This window comes from Hyla sarda, unplaced genomic scaffold (genome assembly GCF_029499605.1).
Source record: "Hyla sarda isolate aHylSar1 unplaced genomic scaffold, aHylSar1.hap1 scaffold_193, whole genome shotgun sequence".
In the NCBI taxonomy this organism is placed as follows: domain Eukaryota; kingdom Metazoa; phylum Chordata; class Amphibia; order Anura; family Hylidae; genus Hyla; species Hyla sarda.
This window is the reverse complement of record NW_026608585.1, coordinates 369,357-382,938: the sequence shown is the minus strand read 5'-3', so window position 1 is coordinate 382,938 and position 13,582 is coordinate 369,357. Positions and strand designations below refer to the sequence as shown.

At 46.1% G+C, this 13,582-nt stretch overlaps 6 non-coding genes across 6 annotated transcripts; all 6 read left to right on the top strand.

Moving 5' to 3' along the window:
* The first annotated feature begins 1,643 nt into the window (after positions 1-1,643).
* On the top strand, positions 1,644-1,834 carry LOC130316364 (U2 spliceosomal RNA). Its single transcript, XR_008863704.1, has one exon. It is a non-coding gene; the product is annotated as a U2 spliceosomal RNA (small nuclear RNA).
* Positions 1,835-3,916: 2,082 nt separating this feature from the next.
* Positions 3,917-4,107, top strand: LOC130316363 (U2 spliceosomal RNA). The gene has a single exon (XR_008863703.1). It is a non-coding gene; the product is annotated as a U2 spliceosomal RNA (small nuclear RNA).
* A 2,096-nt stretch (positions 4,108-6,203) lies between these two features.
* LOC130316361 (U2 spliceosomal RNA) lies at positions 6,204-6,394 on the top strand. The gene has a single exon (XR_008863701.1). It is a non-coding gene; the product is annotated as a U2 spliceosomal RNA (small nuclear RNA).
* A 2,085-nt stretch (positions 6,395-8,479) lies between these two features.
* On the top strand, positions 8,480-8,670 carry LOC130316360 (U2 spliceosomal RNA). The gene has a single exon (XR_008863700.1). It is a non-coding gene; the product is annotated as a U2 spliceosomal RNA (small nuclear RNA).
* Positions 8,671-10,758: 2,088 nt separating this feature from the next.
* On the top strand, positions 10,759-10,949 carry LOC130316359 (U2 spliceosomal RNA). Its single transcript, XR_008863699.1, has one exon. It is a non-coding gene; the product is annotated as a U2 spliceosomal RNA (small nuclear RNA).
* A 2,099-nt stretch (positions 10,950-13,048) lies between these two features.
* Positions 13,049-13,238, top strand: LOC130316426 (U2 spliceosomal RNA). The gene has a single exon (XR_008863760.1). It is a non-coding gene; the product is annotated as a U2 spliceosomal RNA (small nuclear RNA).
* Positions 13,239-13,582: the final 344 nt, after the last annotated feature.

Genomic DNA, 13,582 nt, shown 5'->3' with positions numbered 1-13,582 from the left:
TATGTAACTATGTAACATAACATGGGGGGGGTCTCCTGGCTGTTCACACAGGTGTGTCATTGCTGTACATTGACCATGCATTGCTTCTGTGGTATTGCAAAGGCAAAGACAAATGCTTCCAGCCATCCATTGCACTAATGGATTGGTCATCAGCTGGCTGTCTATGTCCCGCATCAATATAGACCAAAGTACAGAGGGTTAGGCTATGCTATTGTGCACCTACCTGATGCATCAGAAGGTGCGAGGCCCTTGCTAAATTCTGTGCACAGACTTTGAGATCTATGCTTTAGACTGTATCTAAACCTGCTCCAACATGGACTGACATTCTGGCCTACTTTCAGCCGATGCGACTTGTCTGTCGCTGAACAGTCGCTTTTTATGTATTCAGCACCTATGTATAATGTTGTAAAAATGCTCTAGAAGCTAAAGTCGCAGAAATGTCACACATATTTGGCCTGCAACTTTCTGTGCGACAAATTCAGACAGGAAAAATCAGTATAAATCCTTAGAAAATTATCCCCCAGTGTCTCCATCTGCTGGCGGTATTGAATAAGCATTGCTGCACTGATGGGGTATGCATTAGACGAAAAAAAAGAAGAAAAAGAAGAATAATACGCCCAGAAAAGAGGCGAAAAGGAGAAAAACGTAAAAAAACGTGAAAAAAAAGTAAGAGGAAGAGAAGGGAAAAAAAGGTGGAAATGGGTTTAAAAGTGATTTCGGCGGAGAAATATATATATATATATATATATATATATATATATATATATATACGCGCACACACACACATAGATATAAACGTATTCTCCGTTGAGATATTGCAGCCGCTGCTGTGTCCAGGCCCAGGAGCCTTAGCACTGTGCTGTGATGTCACTCAATACCACTGACATCACTAGGTGTAAACAACATCTCTCCTTTGCTGTGTATGTGACTATGGAGCTGTTTGGTGATGTCGTCTATTACGGCCTTCATAGAAGCAACAGGAGATTGTTGCATCCATCTTGAACCCTCAGAACTACAGTGCTATGATGTCACTCACTTCCACAGGCCTTGCAGAGTGTAAACAACAACAACCCAGCTTTGTTGTGTATGTAACCATAGGGATTTGTGATGTCACCTAGAACCTTCACAGCAGCGACAGCTTTATGAGGAGCATCAGCACTGCTCTGCCTGAGCAGAACCATCACCGCCATAGGTTGTCAAATAACCCGGATTTAACCCACACAGGTAAGTCCAATGGGGTGCAGGCATGTCCTCTATGCTTACAGCTTCCCGTGGGTGTTGGTTTGATACCGTTTGGGGACAGCCAAGGAGGCATCTGCAGGCAACAAAGGTAGGTGTGTGCTTGTGTGTGTGTTTCCTATGCAGATCCTAAGCCCAGTGTCACATGCAAGTAGGAGGAGTAAGAAGGGTTCCTGGCAAATCCGGGTTATGGATTGCATTTAAAAAGGCCCCGTGGGAGTGCAATGGGCCCCTGTCTTGCTGCTTAGCAATAATGGTATGGGTTTAGGTTCTGCTGTGTGTACTGGTGGTTGACTGCCCCCCAGCCCAGAGTGTGCATGGAAAATTGTCTGGCAGCCTCCCTGACAGCAAGCAGTGATAGTGCCCATGAAGGGGACCTTGTTGGGCCCGCCCCTTTCACGGTTATCGCTTCTCGGCCTTTTGGCTAAGATCAAGTGTAGTATCTGTTCTTATCAGTTTAATATCTGATACGTCCCCTATCTGGGGACCATATATTAAATGGATTTTTGAGAACGGGGGCCGATTTCGAAGCTTGCTTCCGTCGCCCTATGCATTGACCCGATATGGCAGTATCTTCGGGTACAGTGCACCACCCCCTTACAGGGTTAAAAAGAAAGATTCCTACTTTCATTGCTACCTGCTTGCTGGCTAGCCAGCTAGCCAGCCCTGTGGGCCTTGCTGCTGCTGCAGCCAAAAAACAAAAGGTGGTGCTGCTGCTGCTTCTGCTGCTTCTGCTTCTGCTTGTGTCTGGCCCCTGTTGGAGCGTCCAGGCACAGGACTTCTGCTGCTGCTGACTAAATGGCCTCCTTAATTGGATCATTTGAGTAGCCAGCACACCTGTGCAGGTAGGGCATGACATGATAGGCAGCTGCCTTGATAGCGGGTGGGTGCTGAATGTTCCTAATTGACAAAATAAGATTAATGCTTATGAAGAAATATAAAATCTCATCCCTTCCCCAATATCGCGCCACACCCCTACCCCTTAATTCCCTGGTTGAACTTGATGGACATATGTCTTTTTTCGACCGTACTAACTATGTAACTATGTAACATAACATGGGGGGGGGGGGGGGTCTCCTGGCTGTTCACACAGGTGTGTCATTGCTGTACATTGACCATGCATTGCTTCTGTGGTATTGCAAAGGCAAAGACAAATGCTTCCAGCCATCCATTGCACTAATGGATTGGTCATCAGCTGGCTGTCTATGTCCCGCATCAATATAGACCAAAGTACAGAGGGTTAGGCTATGCTATTGTGCACCTACCTGATGCATCAGAAGGTGCGAGGCCCTTGCTAAATTCTGTGCACAGACTTTGAGATCTATGCTTTAGACTGTATCTAAACCTGCTCCAACATGGACTGACATTCTGGCCTACTTTCAGCCGATGCGACTTGTCTGTCGCTGAACAGTCGCTTTTTATGTATTCAGCACCTATGTATAATGTTGTAAAAATGCTCTAGAAGCTAAAGTCGCAGAAATGTCACACATATTTGGCCTGCAACTTTCTGTGCGACAAATTCAGACAGGAAAAATCAGTATAAATCCTTAGAAAATTATCCCCCAGTGTCTCCATCTGCTGGCGGTATTGAATAAGCATTGCTGCACTGATGGGGTATGCATTAGACGAAAAAAAAGAAGAAAAAGAAGAATAATACGCCCAGAAAAGAGGCGAAAAGGAGAAAAACGTAAAAAAACGTGAAAAAAAAGTAAGAGGAAGAGAAGGGAAAAAAAGGTGGAAATGGGTTTAAAAGTGATTTCGGCGGAGAAATATATATATATATATATATATATATATATATATATGCGCACACACACACATAGATATAAACGTATTCTCCGTTGAGATATTGCAGCCGCTGCTGTGTCCAGGCCCAGGAGCCTTAGCACTGTGCTGTGATGTCACTCAATACCACTGACATCACTAGGTGTAAACAACATCTCTCCTTTGCTGTGTATGTGACTATGGAGCTGTTTGGTGATGTCGTCTATTACGGCCTTCATAGAAGCAACAGGAGATTGTTGCATCCATCTTGAACCCTCAGAACTACAGTGCTATGATGTCACTCACTTCCACAGGCCTTGCAGAGTGTAAACAACAACAACCCAGCTTTGTTGTGTATGTAACCATAGGGATTTGTGATGTCACCTAGAACCTTCACAGCAGCGACAGCTTTATGAGGAGCATCAGCACTGCTCTGCCTGAGCAGAACCATCACCGCCATAGGTTGTCAAATAACCCGGATTTAACCCACACAGGTAAGTCCAATGGGGTGCAGGCATGTCCTCTATGCTTACAGCTTCCCGTGGGTGTTGGTTTGATACCGTTTGGGGACAGCCAAGGAGGCATCTGCAGGCAACAAAGGTAGGTGTGTGCTTGTGTGTGTGTTTCCTATGCAGATCCTAAGCCCAGTGTCACATGCAAGTAGGAGGAGTAAGAAGGGTTCCTGGCAAATCCGGGTTATGGATTGCATTTAAAAAGGCCCCGTGGGAGTGCAATGGGCCCCTGTCTTGCTGCTTAGCAATAATGGTATGGGTTTAGGTTCTGCTGTGTGTACTGGTGGTTGACTGCCCCCCAGCCCAGAGTGTGCATGGAAAATTGTCTGGCAGCCTCCCTGACAGCAAGCAGTGATAGTGCCCATGAAGGGGACCTTGTTGGGCCCGCCCCTTTCACGGTTATCGCTTCTCGGCCTTTTGGCTAAGATCAAGTGTAGTATCTGTTCTTATCAGTTTAATATCTGATACGTCCCCTATCTGGGGACCATATATTAAATGGATTTTTGAGAACGGGGGCCGATTTCGAAGCTTGCTTCCGTCGCCCTATGCATTGACCCGATATGGCAGTATCTTCGGGTACAGTGCACCACCCCCTTACAGGGTTAAAAAGAAAGATTCCTACTTTCATTGCTACCTGCTTGCTGGCTAGCCAGCTAGCCAGCCCTGTGGGCCTTGCTGCTGCTGCAGCCAAAAAACAAAAGGTGGTGCTGCTGCTGCTTCTGCTGCTTCTGCTTCTGCTTGTGTCTGGCCCCTGTTGGAGCGTCCAGGCACAGGACTTCTGCTGCTGCTGACTAAATGGCCTCCTTAATTGGATCATTTGAGTAGCCAGCACACCTGTGCAGGTAGGGCATGACATGATAGGCAGCTGCCTTGATAGCGGGTGGGTGCTGAATGTTCCTAATTGACAAAATAAGATTAATGCTTATGAAGAAATATAAAATCTCATCCCTTCCTCAATATCGCGCCACACCCCTACCCCTTAATTCCCTGGTTGAACTTGATGGACATATGTCTTTTTTCGACCGTACTAACTATGTAACTATGTAACATAACATGGGGGGGGGGGGGGGTCTCCTGGCTGTTCACACAGGTGTGTCATTGCTGTACATTGACCATGCATTGCTTCTGTGGTATTGCAAAGGCAAAGACAAATGCTTCCAGCCATCCATTGCACTAATGGATTGGTCATCAGCTGGCTGTCTATGTCCCGCATCAATATAGACCAAAGTACAGAGGGTTAGGCTATGCTATTGTGCACCTACCTGATGCATCAGAAGGTGCGAGGCCCTTGCTAAATTCTGTGCACAGACTTTGAGATCTATGCTTTAGACTGTATCTAAACCTGCTCCAACATGGACTGACATTCTGGCCTACTTTCAGCCGATGCGACTTGTCTGTCGCTGAACAGTCGCTTTTTATGTATTCAGCACCTATGTATAATGTTGTAAAAATGCTCTAGAAGCTAAAGTCGCAGAAATGTCACACATATTTGGCCTGCAACTTTCTGTGCGACAAATTCAGACAGGAAAAATCAGTATAAATCCTTAGAAAATTATCCCCCAGTGTCTCCATCTGCTGGCGGTATTGAATAAGCATTGCTGCACTGATGGGGTATGCATTAGACGAAAAAAAAGAAGAAAAAGAAGAATAATACGCCCAGAAAAGAGGCGAAAAGGAGAAAAACGTAAAAAAACGTGAAAAAAAAGTAAGAGGAAGAGAAGGGAAAAAAAGGTGGAAATGGGTTTAAAAGTGATTTCGGCGGAGAAATATATATATATATATATATATATATATATATATATATATATATATATATGCGCACACACACACATAGATATAAACGTATTCTCCGTTGAGATATTGCAGCCGCTGCTGTGTCCAGGCCCAGGAGCCTTAGCACTGTGCTGTGATGTCACTCAATACCACTGACATCACTAGGTGTAAACAACATCTCTCCTTTGCTGTGTATGTGACTATGGAGCTGTTTGGTGATGTCGTCTATTACGGCCTTCATAGAAGCAACAGGAGATTGTTGCATCCATCTTGAACCCTCAGAACTACAGTGCTATGATGTCACTCACTTCCACAGGCCTTGCAGAGTGTAAACAACAACAACCCAGCTTTGTTGTGTATGTAACCATAGGGATTTGTGATGTCACCTAGAACCTTCACAGCAGCGACAGCTTTATGAGGAGCATCAGCACTGCTCTGCCTGAGCAGAACCATCACCGCCATAGGTTGTCAAATAACCCGGATTTAACCCACACAGGTAAGTCCAATGGGGTGCAGGCATGTCCTCTATGCTTACAGCTTCCCGTGGGTGTTGGTTTGATACCGTTTGGGGACAGCCAAGGAGGCATCTGCAGGCAACAAAGGTAGGTGTGTGCTTGTGTGTGTGTTTCCTATGCAGATCCTAAGCCCAGTGTCACATGCAAGTAGGAGGAGTAAGAAGGGTTCCTGGCAAATCCGGGTTATGGATTGCATTTAAAAAGGCCCCGTGGGAGTGCAATGGGCCCCTGTCTTGCTGCTTAGCAATAATGGTATGGGTTTAGGTTCTGCTGTGTGTACTGGTGGTTGACTGCCCCCCAGCCCAGAGTGTGCATGGAAAATTGTCTGGCAGCCTCCCTGACAGCAAGCAGTGATAGTGCCCATGAAGGGGACCTTGTTGGGCCCGCCCCTTTCACGGTTATCGCTTCTCGGCCTTTTGGCTAAGATCAAGTGTAGTATCTGTTCTTATCAGTTTAATATCTGATACGTCCCCTATCTGGGGACCATATATTAAATGGATTTTTGAGAACGGGGGCCGATTTCGAAGCTTGCTTCCGTCGCCCTATGCATTGACCCGATATGGCAGTATCTTCGGGTACAGTGCACCACCCCCTTACAGGGTTAAAAAGAAAGATTCCTACTTTCATTGCTACCTGCTTGCTGGCTAGCCAGCTAGCCAGCCCTGTGGGCCTTGCTGCTGCTGCAGCCAAAAAACAAAAGGTGGTGCTGCTGCTGCTTCTGCTGCTTCTGCTTCTGCTTGTGTCTGGCCCCTGTTGGAGCGTCCAGGCACAGGACTTCTGCTGCTGCTGACTAAATGGCCTCCTTAATTGGATCATTTGAGTAGCCAGCACACCTGTGCAGGTAGGGCATGACATGATAGGCAGCTGCCTTGATAGCGGGTGGGTGCTGAATGTTCCTAATTGACAAAATAAGATTAATGCTTATGAAGAAATATAAAATCTCATCCCTTCCCCAATATCGCGCCACACCCCTACCCCTTAATTCCCTGGTTGAACTTGATGGACATATGTCTTTTTTCGACCGTACTAACTATGTAACTATGTAACATAACATGGGGGGGGGGGGGGTCTCCTGGCTGTTCACACAGGTGTGTCATTGCTGTACATTGACCATGCATTGCTTCTGTGGTATTGCAAAGGCAAAGACAAATGCTTCCAGCCATCCATTGCACTAATGGATTGGTCATCAGCTGGCTGTCTATGTCCCGCATCAATATAGACCAAAGTACAGAGGGTTAGGCTATGCTATTGTGCACCTACCTGATGCATCAGAAGGTGCGAGGCCCTTGCTAAATTCTGTGCACAGACTTTGAGATCTATGCTTTAGACTGTATCTAAACCTGCTCCAACATGGACTGACATTCTGGCCTACTTTCAGCCGATGCGACTTGTCTGTCGCTGAACAGTCGCTTTTTATGTATTCAGCACCTATGTATAATGTTGTAAAAATGCTCTAGAAGCTAAAGTCGCAGAAATGTCACACATATTTGGCCTGCAACTTTCTGTGCGACAAATTCAGACAGGAAAAATCAGTATAAATCCTTAGAAAATTATCCCCCAGTGTCTCCATCTGCTGGCGGTATTGAATAAGCATTGCTGCACTGATGGGGTATGCATTAGACGAAAAAAAAGAAGAAAAAGAAGAATAATACGCCCAGAAAAGAGGCGAAAAGGAGAAAAACGTAAAAAAACGTGAAAAAAAAGTAAGAGGAAGAGAAGGGAAAAAAAGGTGGAAATGGGTTTAAAAGTGATTTCGGCGGAGAAATATATATATATATATATATATATATATATATATATATATGCGCACACACACACATAGATATAAACGTATTCTCCGTTGAGATATTGCAGCCGCTGCTGTGTCCAGGCCCAGGAGCCTTAGCACTGTGCTGTGATGTCACTCAATACCACTGACATCACTAGGTGTAAACAACATCTCTCCTTTGCTGTGTATGTGACTATGGAGCTGTTTGGTGATGTCGTCTATTACGGCCTTCATAGAAGCAACAGGAGATTGTTGCATCCATCTTGAACCCTCAGAACTACAGTGCTATGATGTCACTCACTTCCACAGGCCTTGCAGAGTGTAAACAACAACAACCCAGCTTTGTTGTGTATGTAACCATAGGGATTTGTGATGTCACCTAGAACCTTCACAGCAGCGACAGCTTTATGAGGAGCATCAGCACTGCTCTGCCTGAGCAGAACCATCACTGCCATAGGTTGTCAAATAACCCGGATTTAACCCACACAGGTAAGTCCAATGGGGTGCAGGCATGTCCTCTATGCTTACAGCTTCCCGTGGGTGTTGGTTTGATACCGTTTGGGGACAGCCAAGGAGGCATCTGCAGGCAACAAAGGTAGGTGTGTGCTTGTGTGTGTGTTTCCTATGCAGATCCTAAGCCCAGTGTCACATGCAAGTAGGAGGAGTAAGAAGGGTTCCTGGCAAATCCGGGTTATGGATTGCATTTAAAAAGGCCCCGTGGGAGTGCAATGGGCCCCTGTCTTGCTGCTTAGCAATAATGGTATGGGTTTAGGTTCTGCTGTGTGTACTGGTGGTTGACTGCCCCCCAGCCCAGAGTGTGCATGGAAAATTGTCTGGCAGCCTCCCTGACAGCAAGCAGTGATAGTGCCCATGAAGGGGACCTTGTTGGGCCCGCCCCTTTCACGGTTATCGCTTCTCGGCCTTTTGGCTAAGATCAAGTGTAGTATCTGTTCTTATCAGTTTAATATCTGATACGTCCCCTATCTGGGGACCATATATTAAATGGATTTTTGAGAACGGGGGCCGATTTCGAAGCTTGCTTCCGTCGCCCTATGCATTGACCCGATATGGCAGTATCTTCGGGTACAGTGCACCACCCCCTTACAGGGTTAAAAAGAAAGATTCCTACTTTCATTGCTACCTGCTTGCTGGCTAGCCAGCTAGCCAGCCCTGTGGGCCTTGCTGCTGCTGCAGCCAAAAAACAAAAGGTGGTGCTGCTGCTGCTTCTGCTGCTTCTGCTTCTGCTTGTGTCTGGCCCCTGTTGGAGCGTCCAGGCACAGGACTTCTGCTGCTGCTGACTAAATGGCCTCCTTAATTGGATCATTTGAGTAGCCAGCACACCTGTGCAGGTAGGGCATGACATGATAGGCAGCTGCCTTGATAGCGGGTGGGTGCTGAATGTTCCTAATTGACAAAATAAGATTAATGCTTATGAAGAAATATAAAATCTCATCCCTTCCCCAATATCGCGCCACACCCCTACCCCTTAATTCCCTGGTTGAACTTGATGGACATATGTCTTTTTTCGACCGTACTAACTATGTACCTATGTAACATAACATGGGGGGGGGGGGGGGGTCTCCTGGCTGTTCACACAGGTGTGTCATTGCTGTACATTGACCATGCATTGCTTCTGTGGTATTGCAAAGGCAAAGACAAATGCTTCCAGCCATCCATTGCACTAATGGATTGGTCATCAGCTGGCTGTCTATGTCCCGCATCAATATAGACCAAAGTACAGAGGGTTAGGCTATGCTATTGTGCACCTACCTGATGCATCAGAAGGTGCGAGGCCCTTGCTAAATTCTGTGCACAGACTTTGAGATCTATGCTTTAGACTGTATCTAAACCTGCTCCAACATGGACTGACATTCTGGCCTACTTTCAGCCGATGCGACTTGTCTGTCGCTGAACAGTCGCTTTTTATGTATTCAGCACCTATGTATAATGTTGTAAAAATGCTCTAGAAGCTAAAGTCGCAGAAATGTCACACATATTTGGCCTGCAACTTTCTGTGCGACAAATTCAGACAGGAAAAATCAGTATAAATCCTTAGAAAATTATCCCCCAGTGTCTCCATCTGCTGGCGGTATTGAATAAGCATTGCTGCACTGATGGGGTATGCATTAGACGAAAAAAAAGAAGAAAAAGAAGAATAATACGCCCAGAAAAGAGGCGAAAAGGAGAAAAACGTAAAAAAACGTGAAAAAAAGTAAGAGGAAGAGAAGGGAAAAAAAGGTGGAAATGGGTTTAAAAGTGATTTCGGCGGAGAAATATATATATATATATATATATATATATATATATATATATATGCGCACACACACACATAGATATAAACGTATTCTCCGTTGAGATATTGCAGCCGCTGCTGTGTCCAGGCCCAGGAGCCTTAGCACTGTGCTGTGATGTCACTCAATACCACTGACATCACTAGGTGTAAACAACATCTCTCCTTTGCTGTGTATGTGACTATGGAGCTGTTTGGTGATGTCGTCTATTACGGCCTTCATAGAAGCAACAGGAGATTGTTGCATCCATCTTGAACCCTCAGAACTACAGTGCTATGATGTCACTCACTTCCACAGGCCTTGCAGAGTGTAAACAACAACAACCCAGCTTTGTTGTGTATGTAACCATAGGGATTTGTGATGTCACCTAGAACCTTCACAGCAGCGACAGCTTTATGAGGAGCATCAGCACTGCTCTGCCTGAGCAGAACCATCACCGCCATAGGTTGTCAAATAACCCGGATTTAACCCACACAGGTAAGTCCAATGGGGTGCAGGCATGTCCTCTATGCTTACAGCTTCCCGTGGGTGTTGGTTTGATACCGTTTGGGGACAGCCAAGGAGGCATCTGCAGGCAACAAAGGTAGGTGTGTGCTTGTGTGTGTGTTTCCTATGCAGATCCTAAGCCCAGTGTCACATGCAAGTAGGAGGAGTAAGAAGGGTTCCTGGCAAATCCGGGTTATGGATTGCATTTAAAAAGGCCCCGTGGGAGTGCAATGGGCCCCTGTCTTGCTGCTTAGCAATAATGGTATGGGTTTAGGTTCTGCTGTGTGTACTGGTGGTTGACTGCCCCCCAGCCCAGAGTGTGCATGGAAAATTGTCTGGCAGCCTCCCTGACAGCAAGCAGTGATAGTGCCCATGAAGGGGACCTTGTTGGGCCCGCCCCTTTCACGGTTATCGCTTCTCGGCCTTTTGGCTAAGATCAAGTGTAGTATCTGTTCTTATCAGTTTAATATCTGATACGTCCCCTATCTGGGGACCATATATTAAATGGATTTTTGAGAACGGGGGCCGATTTCGAAGCTTGCTTCCGTCGCCCTATGCATTGACCCGATATGGCAGTATCTTCGGGTACAGTGCACCACCCCCTTACAGGGTTAAAAAGAAAGATTCCTACTTTCATTGCTACCTGCTTGCTGGCTAGCCAGCTAGCCAGCCCTGTGGGCCTTGCTGCTGCTGCAGCCAAAAAACAAAAGGTGGTGCTGCTGCTGCTTCTGCTGCTTCTGCTTCTGCTTGTGTCTGGCCCCTGTTGGAGCGTCCAGGCACAGGACTTCTGCTGCTGCTGACTAAATGGCCTCCTTAATTGGATCATTTGAGTAGCCAGCACACCTGTGCAGGTAGGGCATGACATGATAGGCAGCTGCCTTGATAGCGGGTGGGTGCTGAATGTTCCTAATTGACAAAATAAGATTAATGCTTATGAAGAAATATAAAATCTCATCCCTTCCCCAATATCGCGCCACACCCCTACCCCTTAATTCCCTGGTTGAACTTGATGGACATATGTCTTTTTTCGACCGTACTAACTATGTAACTATGTAACATAACATGGGGGGGGGGGGGGGGTCTCCTGGCTGTTCACACAGGTGTGTCATTGCTGTACATTGACCATGCATTGCTTCTGTGGTATTGCAAAGGCAAAGACAAATGCTTCCAGCCATCCATTGCACTAATGGATTGGTCATCAGCTGGCTGTCTATGTCCCGCATCAATATAGACCAAAGTACAGAGGGTTAGGCTATGCTATTGTGCACCTACCTGATGCATCAGAAGGTGCGAGGCCCTTGCTAAATTCTGTGCACAGACTTTGAGATCTATGCTTTAGACTGTATCTAAACCTGCTCCAACATGGACTGACATTCTGGCCTACTTTCAGCCGATGCGACTTGTCTGTCGCTGAACAGTCGCTTTTTATGTATTCAGCACCTATGTATAATGTTGTAAAAATGCTCTAGAAGCTAAAGTCGCAGAAATGTCACACATATTTGGCCTGCAACTTTCTGTGCGACAAATTCAGACAGGAAAAATCAGTATAAATCCTTAGAAAATTATCCCCCAGTGTCTCCATCTGCTGGCGGTATTGAATAAGCATTGCTGCACTGATGGGGTATGCATTAGACGAAAAAAAAGAAGAAAAAGAAGAATAATACGCCCAGAAAAGAGGCGAAAAGGAGAAAAACGTAAAAAAACGTGAAAAAAAAGTAAGAGGAAGAGAAGGGAAAAAAAGGTGGAAATGGGTTTAAAAGTGATTTCGGCGGAGAAATATATATATATATATATATATATATATATATATATATATATATATATATATGCGCACACACACACATAGATATAAACGTATTCTCCGTTGAGATATTGCAGCCGCTGCTGTGTCCAGGCCCAGGAGCCTTAGCACTGTGCTGTGATGTCACTCAATACCACTGACATCACTAGGTGTAAACAACATCTCTCCTTTGCTGTGTATGTGACTATGGAGCTGTTTGGTGATGTCGTCTATTATGGCCTTCATAGAAGCAACAGGAGATTGTTGCATCCATCTAGAACCCTCAGAACTACAGTGCTATGATGTCACTCACTTCCACAGGCCTTGCAGAGTGTAAACAACAACAACCCAGCTTTGTTGTGTATGTAACCATAGGGATTTGTGATGTCACCTAGAACCTTCACAGCAGCGACAGCTTTATGAGGAGCATCAGCACTGCTCTGCCTGAGCAGAACCATCACCGCCATAGGTTGTCAAATAACCCGGATTTAACCCACACAGGTAAGTCCAATGGGGTGCAGGCATGTCCTCTATGCTTACAGCTTCCCGTGGGTGTTGGTTTGATACCGTTTGGGGACAGCCAAGGAGGCATCTGCAGGCAACAAAGGTAGGTGTGTGCTTGTGTGTGTGTTTCCTATGCAGATCCTAAGCCCAGTGTCACATGCAAGTAGGAGGAGTAAGAAGGGTTCCTGGCAAATCCGGGTTATGGATTGCATTTAAAAAGGCCCCGTGGGAGTGCAATGGGCCCCTGTCTTGCTGCTTAGCAATAATGGTATGGGTTTAGGTTCTGCTGTGTGTACTGGTGGTTGACTGCCCCCCAGCCCAGAGTGTGCATGGAAAATTGTCTGGCAGCCTCCCTGACAGCAAGCAGTGATAGTGCCCATGAAGGGGACCTTGTTGGGCCCGCCCCTTTCACGGTTATCGCTTCTCGGCCTTTTGGCTAAGATCAAGTGTAGTATCTGTTCTTATCAGTTTAATATCTGATACGTCCCCTATCTGGGGACCATATATTAAATGGATTTTTGAGAACGTGGCCGATTTCGAAGCTTGCTTCCGTCGCCCTATGCATTGACCCGATATGGCAGTATCTTCGGGTACAGTGCACCACCCCCTTACAGGGTTAAAAAGAAAGATTCCTACTTTCATTGCTACCTGCTTGCTGGCTAGCCAGCTAGCCAGCCCTGTGGGCCTTGCTGCTGCTGCAGCCAAAAAACAAAAGGTGGTGCTGCTGCTGCTTCTGCTGCTTCTGCTTCTGCTTGTGTCTGGCCCCTGTTGGAGCGTCCAGGCACAGGACTTCTGCTGCTGCTGACTAAATGGCCTCCTTAATTGGATCATTTGAGTAGCCAGCACACCTGTGCAGGTAGGGCATGACATGATAGGCAGCTGCCTTGATAGCGGGTGGGTGCTGAATGTTCCTAATTGACAAAATAAGATTAATGCTTATGAAGAAATAT